The 24,071-nt window shown below is 39.3% G+C and overlaps 1 long non-coding RNA gene across 1 annotated transcript in view; it reads left to right on the plus strand.

Annotated features, from left to right (window-relative positions):
- The first annotated feature begins 562 nt into the window (after positions 1–562).
- The window catches only part of LOC111566330 (uncharacterized), a 39,154-nt gene continuing 15,645 nt past the window's right edge, over positions 563–24,071 (plus strand). Inside the window, exon 1 of the long non-coding RNA XR_002745987.3 lies at positions 563–940. This is a non-coding gene — a long non-coding RNA (uncharacterized LOC111566330). The remainder of the gene's footprint in view (positions 941–24,071) is intronic.

Raw genomic sequence — 24,071 nt, forward strand, 5'->3', positions numbered from 1 at the left:
GTTATGGTTTTTGCAGTCATCAGATTACAACCAAAGCCAACACTTATGAGAGAATTTGTAGCAATTTGTGACTCAGCGCTCTCTACCATCATTATCAGAACACCAAATGAGGAAATATCTTTTGGAAAACTGATGTCCATCCAATCAGTAGAGTCCAGAGACTTTTATAACCAACGTCAAGGTGCACTGAAGCTGTGCTGGTGGCATGTGGTGGCCCAACACCTTACAAAGACACTTGATGTTGTTTTTTTTCTTGGTTTTTGCACTTTTTACTTTATGCATTCTTAGTGTTGAATTATGTAGTAATCAGAGGAAAACAGAAACCTATCATGATCAGATGGCCGTGTCCCTAACTAATATATATATATATATATATATACATATATATATATATATATATATATATATATATATATATATATATATATATATATATATATATATATATTTGTGGATTTGCAGGTTGGAAAAGTTTGATTCTGATAAAAGCAGCTGTAGAAGGATGTAAACTGGACGCTTTAACGGGAAGAGTAGGACCAGATCACCACTGATGTCACAACACCTGACAGTGAACTGAACATCCGGGTGAAATGTTTGTTTGTGTGGCGCCACGTGTTTGTCATTTTTCCTCCTCAAACCTTCCTGCAAAGTCTCAGCATTGTGGATTCGCCGTCCGACTCTTGGCGTTTATTTTGTGCCAAACAGTTTCTCTGAATGCGCCAAACACTAGAATCAACGTGCAGGTTGCGTGATTGAAACAACGGATTTAGAAGCTGACCGCACTTTTTAGATGAGCGAGATGATTATCAGACCACAAATATTTGAAGAAGGACTGGTTTCTGAACTGCATTTATCGGGAATCTGTTTGTTTTGAGGCCACCTGAACCAAACGCTCTCCGGATTGGCGGAGAGATTTAATCCCAGCCCAGCTCCACAAACAGTAAGTGCAACTCATTTATTTGTGATGCATTGTTGTGTTGTTGGTATTTTGCTGGCCGCTGAGCCATCGGTGCATTATTTTAATCAGTGCAGCTGTTTTCATGTGGTTGCCAGGTTTGTGAGTCTGTTGTGATCAGAGCAGGCCTCAGTCTCATTAACTGACTGATGTTTATATGGAAAAATTCAGGGAACGTTCGTGTGTTTGTTGTTTTTTATTAGCATCATGTTTTGACTTATGGCTGCAGTTCTCTCAGTAAACCTGCTTGTGACTTGATGTGTATGTGGAGGATTCATAAGTTCACTGTGGTTGGACTGACACTGAGTGACTGAGAAAGAAAGGCAGATTTGTAGAATATTGACCAAATATTGCTTAAATCGTGACTGCTGCAGTCTTACTATGGCATTTTTCTGGGTTATTTAGCCTTTCAAGACATCCAAACCACATCTAGGTTTAATTAGACAAGTATGAACTAATTTAACAGGGCAGAGTGTAAAGATGGTTGTAAAATACTGTGTCATGTTTGTGAAATCTCTTCTCTCTGTGAAAATACCAAAAAACGGTGATTGAACTGCATTCCACAACAGCTATACTTAGCATCATCCAACCCAGACTTTATTAACTAGTTTGTGAAATACATTTTCTATTTGTGAAAACGCAAAGAGTCTATTTTCATTGATTTTCCCCATTGAAACCACTGTGCACTCGGTCTATAGGTCAGAAACAACTGTGACTGGACTTGCCACATATGGACTAGATGATGATGAAACTCCAGGCACAATTTTAGATTTGTATAAATTATTTCCAGTATTAATACAGCAGTGGGCCCTTTTTTTTTTTAGAAGATCTTGGAATTTGGCATCTCTACATATTGCTGTGTAGATCTTCCCTTTCTTGTCTAAAACAAAGGTTAAAAAAATCTACACTACCTTTCAAAAGTTTGGGGTCACCCAGCCAATTTCATGTTTTCCATGAAAACTCACATTTATTCATGCGCTAACATAATTGCACAAGGATTTTTTAATCATCATTCAGCCTTTCAACACCATTAGCTAACACAATGTAGCATTAGAACACAGGAGTGATGGTTGCTGGAAATGTTCCTCTGTAACTCTATATAGATATTCCATTAAAAATCCACCATTCCCAGCTAGAATAGTCATTTATCACATTAACAATGTCCAGACTGTATTTCTGATTAATTTAATGTTATCGTCATTAAAAAATGGTTTTCTTTCTAAAATAAGGACATCTCTAAGTGACCCCAAACTTTTGAACAGTAGTGTATGCATTTGTTTTTAACTTTCTGAAATAGTCATGCAAAATCATTTTAGATTTGTTTTTTCACTTGCTCCTCTAAATCATGGCCAGCCATGTTCACCTTCTGTCACTGATTCTTACAAGGTGGTTTTCTTAATACGGACAATGACTTTAAAATGACCTGTAATAGTGTCTTAATTAAACTGGTCCTTGATCAATTTAAATATCTCAGAATAATTAATTGAAAAAAGCATAAAAATTACTTTTTAAAGTTACTGTAGTCTGCTAATTAAGTCCAAGTTTAATAAGTGTGTTTTGTTGTAGTTGTCATTTTTCGACTTTTGTGAAAACTGATATTTCAAACAGTCTTAAGATTTTAAGCAAGATGTCTAACACCCAACAGTGTGAGTGAAAAAACATGGAGGATTAGTCCTGGGATTTAAGTTTCCTTTAACATCCCCTTTAAGTGCCAAATCAGAAGCTAACTTCAGCAGTGATGTTTTTGGCATTGAATGGCTGTGAACGATGTTTATTTTCCCATGCTGTAATGCGCATGTTGTCTCTTCACTTTTGTTGTTGGTTATGTCGACCATTGACTGAGTTAAATGTGCTGGTCTTACATGTGAATATATGATGTGTGAGTGGTAAATATTCTATTTCACAGTTAACCATTCTCTACAGTGATTGTTCTGTGGCCCATCAAGACTCAAAGTGCACCCACCATATGTGGAGTGAAGCTGTGAAAAGCTGGGAAGGTAATTAAAATTTTATGGCTTTACATTTCAGAAGCCTTTTGCTGCATTTCTCAGCATCGATCACTCGGTCTGTAGGACCTCAATTTGATTGAGTTTTTCATTGTTCTTTGATTTGTTTGGTTTAATTTTGAGTTGCTAATTTAATTATATCAATTGAAATAGGCATAGTGTACATGCATCTGACACACAACTGAATGTAAACAGGATTAAAACACACTTACGTCGTTATTTGTGGAAGACAGCGGCTCTAACTGCTGGTGGGATGGCAAGCTAATAACAGCACAGGGAGCTTTCATGTATAGTTTTTAAAAATTGTTGACATAACTGTAGCTTCAAGTAAACACAGTGTACTTATTTCCACCTCCGAATAACACTGAACTACATAAATACAAGCAAAGATCAAAGTTTGATTGTCTTATACAGGGTTTCTCAAACTGTATCAGGCCACAGACCCCTTAGAGGGGAGAAATTTTTCAAAGGACTCCCCCCTAACTGATCCACCCAGCACAGCATAAACAGAACATAGCCTAAATACTGTTCTGGAACACTTGCTATGGTTGTAGAAGCTCTTTCCAAAACATTTGCACTGCACAGTTTCAGCTCTTTCTTTTCATTTGCAATGACGATACCTTACCTGAAGAGGTGCATGCTGGCCTGTGTAGTTGACAGGAAGACTATAATGTCAGTTGCTATACATGGAAACATGCCTCAGTGATGAGTCACAATCCAATTGCAGCTTGTAATTTGAGTTTTTCTCCAACTGTGTGTTGCTTCTTGCTTTTTTTTTTTCAATCTGCTGAGCCAACAAACAAGACACCCTCTGTGCTTATTCTGAAGCTGTTACATAGTTAAACACTCGCTGGTGTATTTCTCACACTTCCTTCTTTGGATTTGAGTGAGTTATGAGTGTTGCATTGTCAGATAGCGCTTTTAGCTTGGCTTTCTTCATGGCTTCATTTGCTCGCGACCAAATGCAGATCACACATTGTGATCGCTACGAGCAAAAGCAAACAAAAAAGTATCTCGGCTGAGATTGTGAATAATTAAAAGATGCAGCAATTCAGCTGCTGAGGAGAAGTGGGATCATCACATCAGCGCACTTTTTAGGACCGTGCCTAGAGACTTAGAAACTAACTCAAACTCATTACGATATTACTCTCCACTCTCTCTCTCCCTGACGATTCCAGTTGTCTTTAGTCATGGAGACTCCAATGTATGCAGATATTCAGTAGATGCTAAGAAGTGACAAAATCCTTGAATAACACTGTTTACGCTTTGATTACTTATCAGGTTGCTGGTTTTGGCTACCAGGTATGTAAGGCTGCGGCTGGCAGGTGACTACTTTGGTGGCTGTAGAGAAGTGTTAACAGTTAGACACATAGCTTATCTTTTTAAAATGGTGAATGTCAGACTGTCTGTGTCACTAAAGCTGAAGAACGTGAGCTAAAACAGTGAAGTTGTATCAGGTTGATGAGCTGCTCATGTAATGCATGGCATGTATATATGGAAACACATTCATTTAATGTTTTTTCTTCATTTTCACTATTTCCTAGAACAATACTAAAGACATGAGAACTTTAAATTAAGCAGGCTACCAAATTATCCTTCACTCTGGTCTCCCTCAGTATTAATTTCTTTGCAATACAACTACAAAGATCTAATTCACATGATCTCCACTGAACAGCTGATGCTGAGATGCGTCTGCCAGTGATCCCGGGAAAACACAAATGTGGCTCTATTCTGAAGTGCTGTTAATTCCCATTGTCTAATGAAGTTCTCCTCAGTTCTCTTCCTCTCCTCTCACATGAGCCTTTTTCATCATAGACTTATCAAACTTTAAAATTTCTCAAAACCTCCCATCAATTTTCCCACTGCGGGATCAATAAAGGTTCTGTCTGTCCTTCTGTCTGTCTGTCTGTCTTCAAGTTTTAAAGTAATGATCAGCTGTCATTTCTATACTTAATTGAGAAGTGCTTGTAGTTGAATACGTCTATTTCAGCTAGTAACACATCCAGCCCACTGACTTTTGGAAAATCTCTACTGTTAACTGAAATTTCAGATTTCAAATTCCAGATTATTCTCTCATGAACACTGTTACAAGTAGTTAATCTGAGAAGTCCAAAATATGAAGCATAGTTAAGTGTAACATTATTTTTGCTTGCTGCATAGTTCAGTTTGTGTTGCTTTGTGGTTTGGATGCTTTCAGGACTGTTGAACAAGGTAGAACATGCTAAAAATAAATATGAAATAAACTGACTCAGTGGGAGTGTCCAGACCTTTCACTGGTCCTGTGTACTCTGTGGTGGCATAAATTTGCCCATACATGGAAGATTTTGTCACACGGTTTCTGCTGTGGCAGCATCCACTTTAATCCATTTTGTTGGCTATGTAGCAAAATTGGATTTTTAAAACATATATACATTAGCGTAATGAAGCACCTTGATTTGAGAGGTGTTTTTGCTGGATTAGCCATAAACAAGCATTTCTGTGAGCGTGTCGTTGTCATCTTCTGTGATGAGCCACATTTGGGAAATGATAGCTGACAGGCCTGTACATATTTGACAGCATGTGATAAGTTTTACCTACATTTGAGGATGAACATATTACTGCTGGAATTTCGAGACTGACATCAAGTATTTTGGTGTTGAGCCAGTTCCAGACAGCTGAAAATAGTAAACACAACAGACTGAAAGGTTATAGCAATAATTCACACAATGCATATGCAGAGAAACACATCCAGATCAGAGTAATACACGTCATAAAAAAGCACTGCTATTGATTTTGATCGACGAGACTTGTTTATCTTATGATGAGGATACCTACATTCTGTGTGAAAGTATCAAGAGATGCATCTTTTGTCCCTTAGAATTAAATCTAAAGCAACGTAACAGATGCAAGTATAGCATTAAATCTGCCTTCATTTGTGCATTTGTATTTAAGTAAAAGCAGCAAATTTTTTTACAAATCTGACTCTTTTTGGTTTGTGACAATTAAGTGAAGATGCCAGCAGTAATTCAGACATGATATGTTGTGTTGTTGTGTGTTTATCGATGGCAAGAATATCTGTGTGCATCAGTGTGCGTGCATGTATGAGGATGTTCAGATACTTCGGGAATGTGGTAGGTCACGTTGTGGCTCTTAACATCTTGCCAGTTTCAGCTGCCCTCAATCACTGTGGGTCCTTGCACTGTTGTACATTATCTTGTATGTGTGTGGAATCTTTTGACTCGCATGTCTTTGTGTCATTTCTTTTTTAGTGTGAAAAATATCTTCCTTTAACCGTAAAATACACAGTGATGAAAACTATTGTTGCTGTAAACCTGAACGGATCACTTTAAGGACGAGTGTTCATTAAGCCGATATAAAAGCAAAAGAATGGAACATAAAGTGCATTATCTGTTCAGACGTGTCACTTTTAAATAAATAAGCACAACAGAAGAAGCTGTTGAAATGCTGAGCAGTAATTACAGTCCTATGGCAAAAAATCAAGGGAATTTCTTCTATGTCACACAAATAGAAAAACATGAGTATGAATCGGTATGTATGAACATATTCTGTCAGCTGGTATTCTAGACAATGTAAAAAAAAATCCTGTTGTGGGCAATTACAGACCATGATTTATAGCTGTTTGAGAAATACATAGCACTCTATAGAAATGATGAATTGCCTGCTGCATCCTTGGGTTTGAATCAATACATTGAGTTCATACATTGGTGTCATAGTGCACTACACACATTCAGTATAAGTGAATAAATTTTGCATATGCTACTTATTCTTTATACAGTCTCAATATGCATACAATAACTTTAAGATGCTGTTCCTTCTTGCTGGTAAAGTGCAGTTCAGCACAGCAGCCTGAGGCCTGTGGTGAGTTTCTCAGCTTAATTTGACTGGCCTCCTCCATCTCTGTCATTGGAGGGCTGTTTTTGGACCTGGCCACCGCATTATTAATAACGCTGATACAGTCTCATTTGGCCCGCCATGGGAAATGAATTATTCTAATGGCTGTAATTCCACCGTCGCTCCAATTCCTGCTGCCTAGCGTGGTGGACAAGATGGATGAGATGTGTGATTGAGTGGAACAGTGACATGGATGCTGCCGTTAAACGTTCTTAAGCTGAGCTGTGAGCCACGCTGAAGGATCTGCCTATATGGTCGTCAGGAAAACGCTTCCTCACGAGCAAAATTTTCAACAGGGATTGATTCAAGCAAGCACGATGAAAGAGACACAGCTGGGGGGTTTGGGAGCTGTTTAACAAATGAATAATAATTAGTGGATGTTAACAGGGTCTCCTCTGGTCAAACGGTGTTTTGCCCGTTTACTCATGTGTGGGAGGTCAGCCAAGGCAGTGCTGCTTTCACACGAAGGGAAATGTTTGTTTATTGTCCACTGTCACGTTCATTCGACTCAATGCTCTGTCCATCGTTTCCCCTCTCGCTCTTCCTCTTTGTTGCTGTCTGTGTGTGTCTCTTTCTTTCCACACTCTTTCCTGCCAGTGTTTTGGTTTAGGATAACTCAGCTCTTCCACACCCAACTTTGACAAATGTGCCGTTCGTGAGATATAATAAAACCCAGTAACCAGTTGGCATTGCTCAGTTTGGTACAGAGCCATATTCTAATTGGAAACAGTATCGTGCTGGACTCTAATTATGGTTTCCATAGCAACAGCACAAAAAAAGAGGGTTTTCTACAGTAGTGTCGTGAGGAAAAAATATTAAGAGCATGGTATGCTTTCATCTGTCATCTTTACTGTTCACACACTAGAATACCTGGTGAATTTACAGCTGTGTTAATGATTTTGATTCCAGTTTGATGGTAAAAAATTACTGTAGATGGGGGTCGGGTGGTAGAATTTTACTGTATTTCGTATCACAAGCTGTTTTGCTATGTTTAGACTTATCTTGGCGTGAGAGCGCGGGTCTGTGAAGTTATTAAAGTTCAGAGTCGTGGGTTCAGTGATCCTCTGGTTATTGTTTTCAGCTGCCTCCTCTGCTTATCTGCCTTCCTCAACTTTAAAATAACACCATGCACAAAGATGCACATGTGCACGGACGCATGCACTTACCCCAATCATGCATGTACATCTGCACAGTCAACAGAAACTTGTAGCCAACCTTAGAGCACAGCAGAGGGTTGTTTCCATACTGTATATGTGTGGGTGTGCACATCCGTGGTTTTTTTTGTTGTTGTTTTTTTTATATTGACGGAAATCAGCTTTGTTAGATATAGTTTCAGAATACTTTGAATGATTTTGAGTTCATGTAGGTGTCTGTATTGTTCATTTGTTATTAATTCAAGTCAAAGTGTATTTCTCAAATAGTTCAAAGTTTCTACTGAAAGACAGATGACGTTATGACGCTTTGTTCTTGTTGTGAAGATGCACCACATAAAAGGCTAAAAGTCTGCTAAAACCCAGTCGTAACTCCTCGTGGAATAATGTGGTGTCAATCCGTGTGTGAATGTGTGTGTATTTATGTGCACACGTCTATGTGTGGACAGAATAATGATGACGGGAATGATATGACACATGTAGGCGAGGGACAGTGCCTGTGTGTTCTTGGAAACCTGCGTTGCTCCATCTGCTGCTGTTAGGCAACCAGCTGCCTGCCTCCCATCGGCCCAGCAACACCAGCCACAACTACTCTGAAACCATGGCAACCGGCTCCCTTCTGTGTGCTGCCCAGAATGACCGACCCTCCTCCTCTTTCTCCTTCCCTTGTTCTCATCCTCTTTTTGTAAATAATGCCAAGGGCCCTTAGTTTCTAAGATGATTTGTGAACTCTTGCTCCTCATGTTCAAGCTCTGCTTTCCAAGTGTTGGAAAGACAAAACTGCTGCTACTCATTGCACTGTACTCCCATGGAACATATGCACTGTTGTTGATACAGTGTGGCACTGAGAATGAGCATTACAGACCGAGTGCACCCACATGACACACCCACACATCGTAGTGTCCCACTAGCTCACGGACTCTCATTTGCAGATGCATGCATTTCAGCCACGTACACATATTGACTGAAAATCATCATCTCTCCCTCAGCCTTAAGTAAACACAACCAGAAAAGATCTCCTCCATTCAGCGAGGGATTCTCTAGAGCTCCTGTTGAGAGATTGATTATCAGCACTCAGAGCCTCAGGGACCCCAGAGCTCAATCAGCACCTCAGTCCTCATCATCAACAGAGATTTCACATTCCCTGCACCAGTCATTGCATCCACCAAGCACACTCCAAATGGCAGAAAATGCACAGAGCTGTATGCACTAAATTCACATGACACAGAATGATTTCTAGTCCGAAAGTACTAGATCGCATCTGTATCTATATACCCAGGGACTGCCATTAAACTCCTTGACATTATGGTGCTATAAACATCAAAAACGTAATGCGAGGTGATGTAGTTTATTTTAATAGGTTCTTTTTTTAAATTGATTTTTAGACTTTAATGTATACATTTTTCAATCTTCCGCTGTCAAATGTGATGTCTTGGTTCCCCACAAGTGTTTGGCCTTGCTTTGACTTAAAATTGATTGCTGAATCTTAGACATTTTACCCACATTTTACATGCCATTAATTCTTGTTAATACATTTTCTAAATCCCTAAATTTTCTGATTATTTCAAGGTCCACATGAATAAAAACAAACAGCCCACAAATGCTATTTCTTCCATTACGTCTTTCTTTAATCATTATTTAGATAACTCTCATGAACATGATGATATATTAACGTGACACGTTGATAAATGATATTACCTTATTGCCAAGTACTATCTCCAGTAAATTTTGTCAACTGTGTCCTAAAATTGCAAATGGATGTGCATTTTACACCTTGTTGCGGAAGTGCAATGATTATACTGCAGTTAAATATGATGTTGCAGCACTGAGGGGCAAAATACATGATGTAGGTCTGCTGCAAGCTATCTCTTGAGCTTCTGCAGGGATTGTATTTATTGCATTTAGAGTAATTTCAAAGCATCCAGCAATTGTATCCTGACACTAATTAAGATGGAGATGTGGCGTTTCCATAAACTATATTTAATGAGGTCATTGTCCTCTGACAAATAAGAGAACTATTGTAGTTATTACAGAGATTATTATTTACAAAGGAGTTCACAAACATTGTGACATAGAAATATAGAGTACAAATTCTCATATTAAGTCAGCATTTTGACACAAACATGATTAAGATGCTTTTAATATGAAGTTTTTCAAAACAAGCACAAAGTGATTCTGACAAGCTCTTTGACAGCCCAATCATCATTAATTTGATGTGATTGCAGTGTGTTCACTCAACGCAGACATAAATTACAATGGGTAATAATAATAAATATAGCAACACAACAGCTTAATTTCTATGTCAAATCAAGCCAATGAATGAGATATTACAAAAGGCTTGAGTTCTGCCGATAAGTAGACATATGAATGCATAAAGAATTTTAAAATTTTAGTTATAAAAAGCTTTGCAAACAAAAAAACACTGATTTTGTGATAAAATAATGGGAACAGAACCTACACTGCTTTGATTGCAGAAGACACAGTTGCAAATGATAATAATAATAAAAATGATGATAGTAATGATTAAAAACTACTGAAAATGACATCACAGAACATAACTACAGACCACAAAGGCTTTATACATCCCTGTTTAGCTTGTTTACATATTGAACTGCTGTGGTTTAACTCAGACAAATTTATTTTTTTTAAAAAACAAAACAAAAAAGAAAAAACAAACAATCTATAACACTTACTTGCATTTCCTTTTTTCCAACTTGTATCGCTAATGATGTGCAGAAAATGCAGAAAGTTTCTGTAGTCTGCTGTTTTTCATTTAACATCTCACTGTGACTGTTCCAGCAGTGAACACCTACAATCAGAGCAGAGTGCAGCATATTTGGTACAACCTGTGCCACTTTAAAAAAACAAAACAACAAATGTCTAGCATTCATAATGTGCACATCTGCTCTTACTTCACTGACTGACATAAAACAATTTATGTTTATGTGGCTGTCTTTGTCATTATTCTCAACAACTCTTCATCCAATGTACTTCACACTGAACACTAATACCACTGTGGACCTCCAGTATCAAGTGGAAAGTCACTTGGATGAGTGGTTCTCAAGAAACAAAGAGATAAACACTAAGCATGATATAGGCGTTTAGGATTATTAGTACGCTATTATTAGCATGCCATCAGGAGCAACTTGAGACTCATTGTTGGTGGGTGATGGTTGTTGACAGCAGTTGAAGGTAGAGGACGGGTGTTGATGCTAGTTTACTGATCTGCTCGAAGTTTTAGTTAATGAGACAGTCTAAGAATGTTGCATCACATGACAGCCACAAATCGGACTCCAGTGAACATGAAAAGTGAAAAGTTTACTGTTATGCGTGGCGTTTAAAAATCACAGCACAAACTTTTCTGCTGTATTTGACTCAGTGTTGAATTGTTTTCTTTAACACGTCAGGAGAACAAAAAAAAAAAGTGAATCAAGTTGGCAGAACAGAGTTACTGAATCAGATCCACCCAGACCGACAAATGTTATCACAAAAATGAGTGGGATCCGCTAATGTGCAAGTCTTTATTCTCCTATAAGCACAGTATATTTTCACTGTATATGTTACTTTCTGTATTTGTCTTACAGGCTCATATCGTGAAAGTGTTTTGCTGAATGGCAATGTTCGGAAAGTCTTGTGTTTTCTTGTGGGCCTGTATTTGCACATCTTCGTGCACAAACGTACATATGTGTTTCTGATTAACAGTGGGCGGCGGAGATGACTTCTTCTTGCCAGCTCACCCAGTGATACTGGCAGACAGTGCTGCCTCTTGGTGAAACAAGCTAAACTCTCTGCTGCCCAGTGTAAACACTGGATGGCATTATGCTAACACAAAATCAGAAAATTCCATCAAAACATAACAATGTCCATATCTTAAATCTAAACTATAACTGAAATGACTTACTCTGTCTCCTATCATGTTGTCATTGTACTATTAACATGAATGTGCCATCATTATTAGTGCATCTTTCTGTGTTGAGAACTAAGGGGAAATCAGAGGAGAGTCATTCCTAAGAAGTACAGATGACTCACCCAGGATCTCATCCACCTCTCAGACTTGGGGTCCGAACGCCCTGCAGATACAGCAGAATGGCTATGCATGCTAACAAGCTTAAATGAGTGTTTCTGGTAAAAGTATACACACCCTTTTAAGAAGGAACAAGTGCTACAGCGTTAAAAAGGTCTTCCCATGATGTTAATGTTGGAGCCCAGCAGATCTGTAGGTCTTTGAAGGCGGCTGGTTCCAGCTGCACTTTGAAAGCTAATCGACAGTAAGTCAAGATATCGACATTCTGGTTCATATGAGCTCAGATGCTGAGCCATTAATGGGTATGTAAGATCTCCAAGCAAGTGCATTATTCATCCCAACCACAAGTTCCATTATTGACAAGTGGAATCAACACCAACTTAGGGAAAAACGAACCTGTCTCACGACGGTCTAATCCCAGCTCACGTTCCCTATTAGTAGGTGAACAATCCAACGCTTGGTGAATTCTGCTTCACAATGATAGGAAGAGCCGACATCGAAGGATCAAGAGGACAGGGAAGAAGTAATAAAGAAAACAATCTCCACAATAGTACTCTACTTGTGTGAAGCACAGAGACAGCAATCACTCAGAGATGGAGACTAAAGATACGACATACAAAACACAAGAGAGCTGCTGCTGCTGCTGGAGGGAGAGAGAGTGCGATTATGCACAAGAGGTAGGACCAGGAGATAGCAGAGCAGGGAGCCATGAGGGAAACTGAGAAATGGAGTGTAATGGTGTGGAAGAGGAGGGGAGACAGTGTGGATTTGTGTGATAAAAGGGATAAGCGAGATGAGAGATCCGAATGGAAGCTCACAGCTCGGCGTGTAAAGACGGACACTCGTTCTGATTGTTGGATCATTTACGCTGATAATACAGGCATCACGGCAGACCGGATCAAGTTGGGCCGAGTGTTTTTGTCAAATACTTGATGTTCTGTTAGAAGTGTAATAGTTTGTATCCTGTTTTACTCTTTGTCAATTTAATTAACATAACTTCATTTTTTTATTTCTGTAATTAGATATGAGTTGCTAAATATTTTTGAAGCAAAGCCGCGAAAAAGGGTGATCATATGCAAAACAGAGCTGTATTGCCATTTTTCCACCCATTTAAACTCAAAAGCACCACACAGTGTGTAGACAGTGGACAAATCAATTGATAACAATATTAAATGGGAAACAACAGTGAAATATCACAACTTAAGAGTTAAGAGCTACTATTTTACATCCTTAAAGAACGTGTTTTTAGTTAGAAATATGAATTAATTTGCAAACCAATTCACTTTAATGTCAACAAGAGAAAATATGCATCAGCATCTAATTCTATCTATGCAATAACACTGATTATCCTAGTAGTGGCACCTGGCAGGGGGAGGGATACATTAGGAAGCAAAGGAACAGTCAGTTCCTGAAGTTGATGTGTTGTAAGGATCTGAGTGACTTTGACAATAGCTAGAAGACTGAACATCTCCTAAATGGTAGATCTTGTGGGGTATTTCAAATCTATAAGGTTAATACCTACCAAAAGTGGCCCACAGAAGTTCATGGATGCCCAAGGCTCACTGATGAACATCGAGAGCAGAGACTGGCCATTGTGGTCGGATCCCACAGAAGAGCTACTGCAGTATAAATTGATGAAAACCTTAATGCAAGCTATGATAGTGCATTGCAAACATGCTTGCCCATGTACTCTGCTGAAAGCACCTGCCATAAGTGGCAGTAATTGACCATGTGGACCATCAGGTGTATGAGCGTCTTTTACAGAAGAGGTGGCAACAGGATGCTTAATGAGAAGAGGGCAAGCTGGCGGAGGCAATGTTATGCAGGGAAACCTTGATTCTTGGCATTCATGTGGATGTTACCTTGAAACGAACCAACTACCTAAACATTGTTGCAGACCACATTCACCCCTCCATGGCAGCGGTATTCTCTAATGGCCTCTGTCAGTCGAGTAATGTGTCCTGGCACACTACAAAAATTGTTCAGGAATGGTGTGTCTAAAGGTGTTGATTTTGTCTTCATATTCAAATTGCAGGACCCACAAGACTTGCTTTTAACATCTTGGTGCCTACAGGACACTTTTCAAGATCCTATCACAGTACCCACACAGGGAATAAGATTTTAGATGCAATACAAATTTTCAGCAGTAACAGACTCTATACAAAACAGCTCTATACATGCTCCCTTTACTGAACACTTCGATTACAGGCAGTAAACCTCTGATCAAATAGGATTTCCTCGCAGGCAGCTTCATATTTTGCCCTATTTTTCTCTTCTGTTCAATGCATAAGTTACGTCTTCTTCCTTCTCTTTATCTTGCATTGCCGTAGGCTCTTACATGTCTTAAGTCCTTTTCTTTATCCTTTGTGCACTCTCTCCATTTTCCTGTCACATGTTTAATGTCAAGGCCATTTCTTAGTGTGGCAGACTTAAGGGTATGTATATGTGCAAGAGGAAATAGCCCTCACAAACTGTCATGTTTTCTCAGCAGAACAAATTGCTTTCCTCAAATATCATATCAGTAAATCACGTCATCCCACCAACACGATAAGGGTGACAGTATTGATTCATTCGCGGACCTCATCTTGCAGCAGTCAATCCAGCAGGATATTAAAGCTGTGCTTGTTGTTTTGACTGGGACAAACAACATAGGTGCCATCTTTTACGCATTCTGTTTAAATCCTGCTGTTCACCAGTGATACATATTCAAACTAATATCAAAACATCATGACACACATATCATTATGTGCTCTCAGTCGCTGATTTTATCAGATATTCTGAAAACATCCACTCACATCTGTCAGATAAGCTCAGTCTTCTGGTTAGACAGGCAGAGATCTGCATTCTCATTAATGTTTTTCAGGCTCAGGCTTCTTTGTCGTATCCTTGTAAGTAAGCTTCACTATGCGTTCCACCTACTTATTTAGGGAGGGGAAGACGCAGGATGTTGGATTGGCAAAATCTATTCCCCACACAGCTGTTTACCAAATGCCGTACTGTAGCAGAGCGGAGGAAGAATGCATTTGTGCTGCAGAGGCTTCATAAATATTGGATGTGGCCCCTGCCTGCCCGCTTGCTTCTCACTGCCTGCTGTGCTGCCTGACTGCATGCTAGGAGAGGTGAGTGCTGGTTGTCTGAGTCGTTCACTCCCAGTTACATAACGCGTGACCTCATCCACTGCAGTGAGGCAAGAGCTGGGATTCCCTCCTGCACATGGAAACTAGCAGTGGGGAGAAAGGAGGAGGGAGGGAGATCGCTGCAGCATACAGAGAAAATGGGTGGTTAATGATGATATAAGTGGAGACAGGCAGAATGAAAGGAGAAGGCTAACTCAAACGCATTTGGACTGCAGATAATATGGATGTGATGCTAAATATATTCTTATAACCAAACCAATAATGACCAGACATGAGTAAGATTAGATTTTTCACTCTTGTGGAGACACGATGTCTATTGTTCGCTGTTTGAGTGACTGATTATGGAAACTGACAGATAAGAAGGGGAGACTCAGTGCTGGAAATGACATAATGAGCGTGGTAGTCAGGCATGGGATTGAGTAGTGTTTCCTCTCGTCCTGAGGGGACTGACTGGGCTTTGCAGGGCTGAGATTTGAATAAGTGGTGTGATTGAATGCACTGAAGCAAATCCAGCTGGAACAGGTAAAGAAGTAGTGACACAAATATCTTTTTGAAATGTACTGCTGTTGCATAACATTCAACACTGGCTATTTGAACTTGTGTGGAATACGTCCAGTTTTGATGAACAAAATGAAATTGAAAATGAATTTATTTGTATAGCAATGTGGTTAAAAAGTGTTAAGAACTGACACAGTAATAACTGAGAATACTGAGTGTAACTGAGAATGCAAATACAGCTGACAAGTTCATTAATTACACCCTGGCTTCAGACAATCCTCTCAAAAACATGACTCAATATGTGCCATAATAAATGAAATGCTCTCACATTTGGATAAAAAAACAAAACAATTATGTAATATCTTTGTTCTTTGGAATGGTGTGGAGAAGACAAAAGACAGACAAGACAAAAGAGAGTGAGGGGATGACCTCGGACAGTGGTTGTTATTTGAACCCACAATATCAAAGTACGTGAAATGTTTCTGATCCTGTTCTCTTACGTAAGACCCACAGCCATATAGTCCCAAACTCAATTTACCCGTAGATGTTTGTTTTCTCCAAAATGTCAAAAGAAAATTAAATGCAGAGTTTAATTTTCTTTTAGGACACAAAACCTCATACAGTCACACACCAGTAAATAAAAAGTAGGAATGAAAAGAATAAAGTGCAGCTGGTCCTATCTGTAGTGTACCCCTCTGTTGTGATATAACTTATTACTCACAATCGGCAATAGGTATTGGAAACAAAGCCTAGTTGTTTACCCTTGTTGACAAGGTAACAGCTTTTATTTTCTGTTGTGTTCTTTCCATTTCCTCAGATTTCTCATTTTATTTCAGCAGTGTGTATGAAACGTATATCCTGCTCGCACAAAAAAAACCCCATCCCTTCCACAGATAATGTAATATCACAGCAACACATTTTTATAACCAAGCTGCAATGTTAATTGGCTTCACAAAAATTTATCTAATATCTCTGACAGTAAGCATCAGGCTTTGGTGTCAGTTGCTTAATTTTAAAGAGGAAGAGCTTCTTGCCAGATAACATTTTCCACTGACATTTATAGTAATTATCCTTCTGGGAGAAATGCATTTTTAATGAGCCAGAGAGAGAAACTGTCTCCAGACTTTAACCTCAATAGACCAAAAGACAAAACAGCCACAAGGAAATATTATAATTTATTGTAATTTTGTTTGTTTTGTACAAAATAACTCCAGGCTTTTACTGATCATATTAATCACACGCAACAGTGGGAAGATCAGAGATCAGTCGCAAACCAGTGTTTTCATATTGAACTTATGCAACCCTTCCCATTTTTTTTTTTTTTTTTTTGGTTTGGTCCATTTCCAGATTTGTTTTTTAACTTCTGGTCACTTTACAGTTTATAGGCTTAAGTGGTTTGGGTTTCTGAGTGCATTCTTTTGAAGGTTTTCCCAGAATGTTCAACTGGGAGGAGTCTCTGTGGTAGACCATAACTCGCTAGAAGAATAACATACCTTATCTGGCCTGAGAACACCTTAAGGTCCTCCAGGAGGAGCTGTAAAATATTTAAAGTCACTTAAATGTCACAATGTAAGATAGGCATATTGGCAGACACCACTATGAGTATCTTGAGATCTTAATATTATTCTTTAGAGAGAATTTACCCTTACACCAAGCATAGTTTATGCAGAGTACTGTACCCTAAACAGACATCAAGGTCAGTCAAGACTAGATATTGAAGTTTCTGTAGCATCCCATGTGTATACTCCCACTTCCCCTCTGAAATGATACGAGAGCTTGTCCATAAAACAATGTGATTACAGCTGGTACCTTTTTTTCACCGTCAGACCACAGATACCTTTTGGGGACATGTGAATACATAATAAAAAACTATAATGAGAAACAACTTCTACACTCAGCAGAGAAAATATTCATTGTTTCTTCCTTACAGAACCCCTAATTCATATCCAAAGCTGCTCTTCCATGTTATTAACTCAGGATTATTCATTAATGTAATGGATTGCTCCCTTTGTCTGGATTATAATAATGTTAATCTCACTTGTCTGCATGAGACTGGAATATGTGATTACTCTTTGGTTGGTCATATCCCTTTCAGGCTTTGTGATGCTGCATCAACCAATTATTTTTCTCCATTCAGTCTAATTACTCATCATGTATTTATATAATCTTTGATATAATGATGGGTCTTGTGCAAAACTGTCAGCGCATATATAATCCCACATGAAACATCCAGAAGGTCCAGATGAACTGCAGACCTGATGACAGATGTGTGAATTTATGTCATTACCAGATTTATCAAAGTTGCTAAAATTGGACAAATGGCTTTTCATAATGGATTTTTGTCAGCTTTCGTGTATTTTGTGATGCAGTGCAGTCTAAATGTGCTTCCTCTGTTAATCTGTTAATACCACTGACGGGAGATTAAAATGGGCAAACTATCCATGACGTCACCACAGGTTTCCTGAAGAGTGGTGGCTCCAGCTATCAACATCTCAACAGTGCCTGACTGTCTGACTCTCAGCCAATTCAAATATGAGCTAAAACGTAGAGCATGAACAGAGCTGAGGCAGGTCGAGGAATGTTCGATGATGACAACATCCTGTTCAAGCACCCACATCCTTAATTAGGAGGAACTTTAAGGCTTGTTACAATTTAAATATATGAGTTACATTAAAGTCCCCCCCATACAGTTGTCATGAATGACAAAATCTATTCTAGATGTCAAACTGTTCTTTGTACAAGGCTGTAAGCATGTTTATTTCTGCTGTAAAGTTGTAAAGTTAGAGATTTTAACATGCAGGTCTATAGGGGTTGACTCATTTTTAGTCAGCCTCAAGTGGCCATTTACAGAACTGCGTTTTTTGTTGTTGTTTTTTTTTTTGTGCTTTGCTTTGGGTTCATTTTTCTGCCGGAGAGACAGCCACTTGCATAATACATATAAAAGACGGTGTTATGTAGGCTGTAACTAAAAGCTTTCATAATGTTGCCATTTCCCGGTCTAGCCTGAGGCCCTCAGATGTACAAATGGTTTTAAGCAAAAAATGAGCAGTTGTGATTTCCACTCTTGGGAAGGGTTACCTTAATGAAATCGGAATACTGCAGCACTTTATGTCTTTAAGTCGAGTCAGCCTATCCACAACGCTCTACTTTAAATGCAGAAGAATTCATTTTACATTAAATTTTAAGTAACACCACTTTATCTATCTGTAGCTGTTTAGCCTTTTTCTATTGTTGGGTGGTTAGTTGCACACGTCATCACAGTTTGTTGCATCATGATGTGAACGAAGTAGGCCAACCTGGGTGGAAAAACCTCATGTGCCTACAGTGATGGATGGATGGATGGATGGATGGATGGATGGATGGATGGATGGATGGATGGATGGATGGGCAAACACATAGTACACACAAGTACTGTGCCAAAATTTTTTGTAAAGTGTGAATCATTTAAAAAAAATCCACAAATGGTTTTTATTCATGCAAATTCATCAACTGAAATCAAAACTAGATTTTAGAAAAAGAAGGCAAGTGAACTAAATGACGTCAATACTTTGTGTGACAATTGCTTGGCACCTGTTCTTGTTGGTGCACTTCTACCCAATTTTCAAGAAGTTTTGCAGATAGGCTGCAACCATCTTGGAGAGCTTTCTACGTTTTTTTTGTTGTTGTTGATTTAATTGCTTTAGTCTATTCATTCAATCGGTCTAACTCAAGACAATCAGATGGCTCCCTGATGGCACTGAAGGATTGATAAAAACCTGAAGTGCCTAAAAGTGTTTAGTAATACAGTCTAATGACAGTGATGTGTTTTTCAGGGAACAAATTCCTCATGTCTGTCATTTTTTATCTGGCACCACGACCACCAGCATGTGAAATTATTTATTTTTTCAACATCTACTCGATGAACCTTTACAAAATTTTGTATGGATATTCATAGTACCTGAAGGATGAAGCGTTATGTTTTAGGCGATTCACAGATTTTTACTGTCATGGCTGTAATCATTGCATGTTATTCCCACACATATGGGCCAGGAAGGATCTCCTGCACCTTCTTGTAAGCCAGAAAGCACTATTTAAAATCCCACATGCTATCGTCACCATGGAAATGTGGAAATGGAGCTTCTGTGGTAAATCTAATGACATGATTTGTTTTAACCCAAAACATGATCTTTTTATAAACCTAAGTAATTTTGATACATAAACTTAACCAAACACTGGACGATATACGATGATAGCGGCCATTTCATGGCCTGATAACAATCGGAATGGGTTTTAACATTTGCAGATGAAGATAAAAATGTAGCAATAACTGTTCAATGGGTTGCCGCAAAATTTTGACAGACATGTAATAACTTCATTGATTCCATCTTTTCATCTGGAGCATCAAATGCAAACTGACATGCAACAGAAGTAACCAGCTGGGTATCAGCCAGGGATGCTGCAGTCACACAGCCTGTGTCCTAATGTGCCCTGGAACACATGCTGACTTTGATAAAGTATCAGAGCGTTCACTGCAGTGATTTATGTAGAACTTATGGTCATTTAAATACACAGCCCCACATGTAGCTTGCCGGTTATCCTAAATTTACAAAGGTGGGAGTGAATGCAGTGAATTTGTTATTGCCAAAGTAGGGAATATTCTTGATATAATACACACGTGGACAGAATTGTTGGTACCCCTCAGTTAATGAAAGAAAAACCCACAATGGTCACAGACTTAATTTGAATCTGACAAAAGTAATAATAAAAATTCTATGAAAATTAACCAATGAAAATCAGACATTGCTTTTGAACTGTGGTTTAACAGAATTATTTTAAAAAATAAAGTCATGAAACAGGCCTGGACAAAAATGATGGTACCCCTAGAAAAGACTGAAAATAATGTGACCATAGGGACATGTTCAATCAAGGTGTGTCCTCTAATTAGCATCACAGGTGTCTACAAACTTGTAATCAGTCAGTCGGCCTATTTATAGGGTTACAGTAGTCACTGTGCTGTTTGGTGACATGGTGTGTACCACACTAAACATGGACCAGAGGAAGCCAAGGAGAGAGTTGTCTCAGGAGATTAGAAAGAAAATTATAGACAAGCATATTAAAGGTAAAGGCTATAAGACCATCTCCAAGCAGCTTGATGTTCCTGTGACTACAGTTTCACATATTATTTAGAAGTTTAAGATCCATGGGACTGTAGCCAACCTCCCTGGACGTGGCCTCAGGAGGAAAACTGATGACAAATGGAAGAGACGGATAATAGGAATGGTAACAAAAGAGCCCAGAACAACCTCTAAAGACATTAAAGGTGAACTCCAAGGTCAAGGTACATCAGTGTCAGATCTCACCATCCATCATTGTTTGAGCCAAAGTGGACTTCATGGGAGACAACCAAGGAGGACACCATTGTTGAAAACAAATCATAAAAAAGCCAGGCTGGAATTTGCCAAACTGCATGTTGACAAGCCACAAAGCTTCTGGGAGAATGTCCTATGGACAGACCAGACAAAACTGGAACTTTTTTACAAGGCACATCAGCTCTATGTTCACAGACGCAAAAATGAAGCATATGAAGAAAAGAACACTGTCCCTACTGTGAAACATGGAGGAGGCTCTGTTATGTTCTGGGGCTGCTTTGCTGCATCTGACACAGGGTGTCTTGAATCTGTGCAGGTACAATGAAATCTCATGACTATCAAGGTATTCTAGAGAGAAATGTGCTGCCCAGTGTCAGAAAGCTTGGTCTCAGTCGCAGGTCATGGATCTTGCAACAGGATAATGAGCCAAAACACACAGCTAAAAACAGGCAAGAATGGCTAAGAGGAAAACATTGGACTATTCTGAAGTGGCCTCTATGAGCCCTGATCTAAATCCTATTGAACATCTGTGGAAGGAGCTGAAACATGCCGTCTGGAGAAGGAACCCTTCAAACCTGAGACAACTGGAGCAGTCTGCTCATGAGGACTGGACCAGAATACCTGCTGAGAGGTGCAGAAGTCTCACTGACAGTTACAGAAAATGTTTGATTGCAGTGATTGCCTCAAAAGGTTGTGCAACAAGATATTAAGGGTACCATCATTTTTGTCCAGGCCTGTTTCATGAGATTATTTTTAAAAATAATTCTGTTAAACCAAGGTTCAAAAGCAATGTCTGATTTTCATTGGTTAATTTTCATAGAATTTTTATTTATTATTCTTTTTGTCAGATTCAAATTATTTCTGTGACCATTGTGGGTTTTTTTTTTCATTAATTGAGGGGTACCAACAATTTTGTCCACGTGTGTATGCCAATCATTTCAACTGAGCATGGATTTCGATTGCTGAACAACAGAATGGGGTCAAAACATTTAAGAAGCAATGAAGATCCCAAATGTGTATAGGTGTTGGTGTGCTATGTTGGGGGGGCATGTTTTAAAAGGGCTACAGCTTCTGCGCTGTCTATCTGGTGTGGACGTGAATGTAAATTATTGCTTGAAATCAGCGCTCGAAACTTGCACTTATTGTTTTATTTCATATTCAGTGTGGCAAGCTGGAGTTCAGGGCCAGCACAACAACAAGAAGAAAGTGTTGCAAATACAGTGTTCAGATCTTTTCCCTTTTCTTTCTAAGTGAAGACAAGTGTGTTGAGCTCCTACCTCTGATAAAGAAGCCACATTAAATCAAACTAAAACCTGAAGAATAAGCAAGAGGTTATGCTTCAGCTGTACTGTATCTGTTGATGTTGGAAGCCCTGATGTCTGATGCTATTCGCGGTGGATGTTATCAATGTGCACTCTCTGGGCAGTGCGTCTTACCCATCTTTTCTGTCCGTCTCTGGTGCTGTGATGTGCTGGTAACACTGATAAGCAGAAGTGTGAGACACTTTCTGCTCAGGGTGATCTGCTGAGAACGACGCTACTGCTTTTTCTGTGCCAACCAAGGGGCACATCGTCGGTGGGGAGGGTGGGGGGGTGATGGAAGAGAGGTTGTTAGAGGGACAAATAGCGGCCAACTCTATTTGGAATCTCTGCTCTCGGAGGGCGCCGGGGTGTTGAGGGACTGAGAGTCCAGGCGTGTTCGGGGTTAGCAGCAGTGCATTTCATTCAATTTCATCAGTTTCTCGACCTGCCGGTTTTCTCTTGTATGAGCTGAGGGCCTGCAGAATGTTAGTCAGCTTGTGTCTCCGACTGCTGCCACCTGATAGACTTATTTTCTGGGTTTGCTTTGTTTTTCCTGTGAAAGCTCAGGCATGTATGCCAGCTCTGTGCACCGTTTTCACGCAATAACTAAAGTCAAGTGTCACTCATTTCTGCTGTTTTCTCCCCAGGAGGTAGCCTATTTTCAGGGATTGGGACTTGTGAAAAACTGAAACACTTCTTGACAACATAATATTTATTTTCCCCTTTTAATTGCGAATAACATGTCAATGTATTCCTGAACTGACCACAACCAATGGATTAAGAAAGAAATTTAGGAAGAGCAGAATAGAAGTAAATGAGGGATGCAGCTGCCCCTCGTGGGAGGTTTCTGCGCCAGCCAGTCAATTAAATTCTGTTGTCCTAGTCTTCTTCCGAAGGTTGTAAAAACATCAATGTTTCTGGGAAGCTGCACTTAACTCAGTTTGCTGTATGTTAAATTGTGTACAAAATGCAGAGAGCAAATCGTTCCGGCCTGTTTCACAATTGGAGTAATTTCATGCATTGACTTCTTGACTGGCAGGTGGGAAATTGTTTTCTGTATAACATACCTCTTGTGACAATACAGTCAGAAAAGGGTGAAGCTGTGGAAAGCTTCTAATCCCGATGGATAATTAAAGAATCAATACATGGAGTTGAATTGGACTTTAAATAGAATTTGAACAAGTGGCTTCATGAAGATAAAAGATCATGTTGTGACACTTGCCATTCATTATTCTATAAGAGGTAAATTATAGCGGCGTTCATGTCAGTTCTGTACAGCTAAAGAATGTTGCACTGACAATTAAAACAGCGAAACAGTGCAGTTGTGAAGGAGATGACAAAGGCAGACAGGAAGGGAGACTGAGTAAGACAGAGAGAGAGAAAGGAAGTCCGTCAGCCTGTGCTGGCAATGATAAAGGGCAATGAGTTATAGCATTCACAGGTACACAGTGCTCACATATATCACAGCTCCATCAGCTCTGTCAGATTCGTGACAGAATATTTCAGCCTGATCTCACTCAAAATCTCCCATCTTTGCATGCTTGAGTGGCAGTGGCTTCACTTGACTCGTGTATATGTGTTTTGCTGTGCGTATATATGTGTATGAGACACATCCAGGATTTGCATTTTCTCTTTTTTTAAGGGCCCTATGAGGACTCATTACTCTGGCCAAGTGAAGGGCAGAATAACTGATTGGTCAGTAAGTGAGGGACGGAAGGGAAAAGGAGGAAGAGACACCGCAGAGGGAAGGCGGCTTGTCT

This window comes from Amphiprion ocellaris, chromosome 13, assembly GCF_022539595.1.
Source record: "Amphiprion ocellaris isolate individual 3 ecotype Okinawa chromosome 13, ASM2253959v1, whole genome shotgun sequence".
Classification (NCBI taxonomy): Eukaryota; Metazoa; Chordata; class Actinopteri; family Pomacentridae; genus Amphiprion; species Amphiprion ocellaris.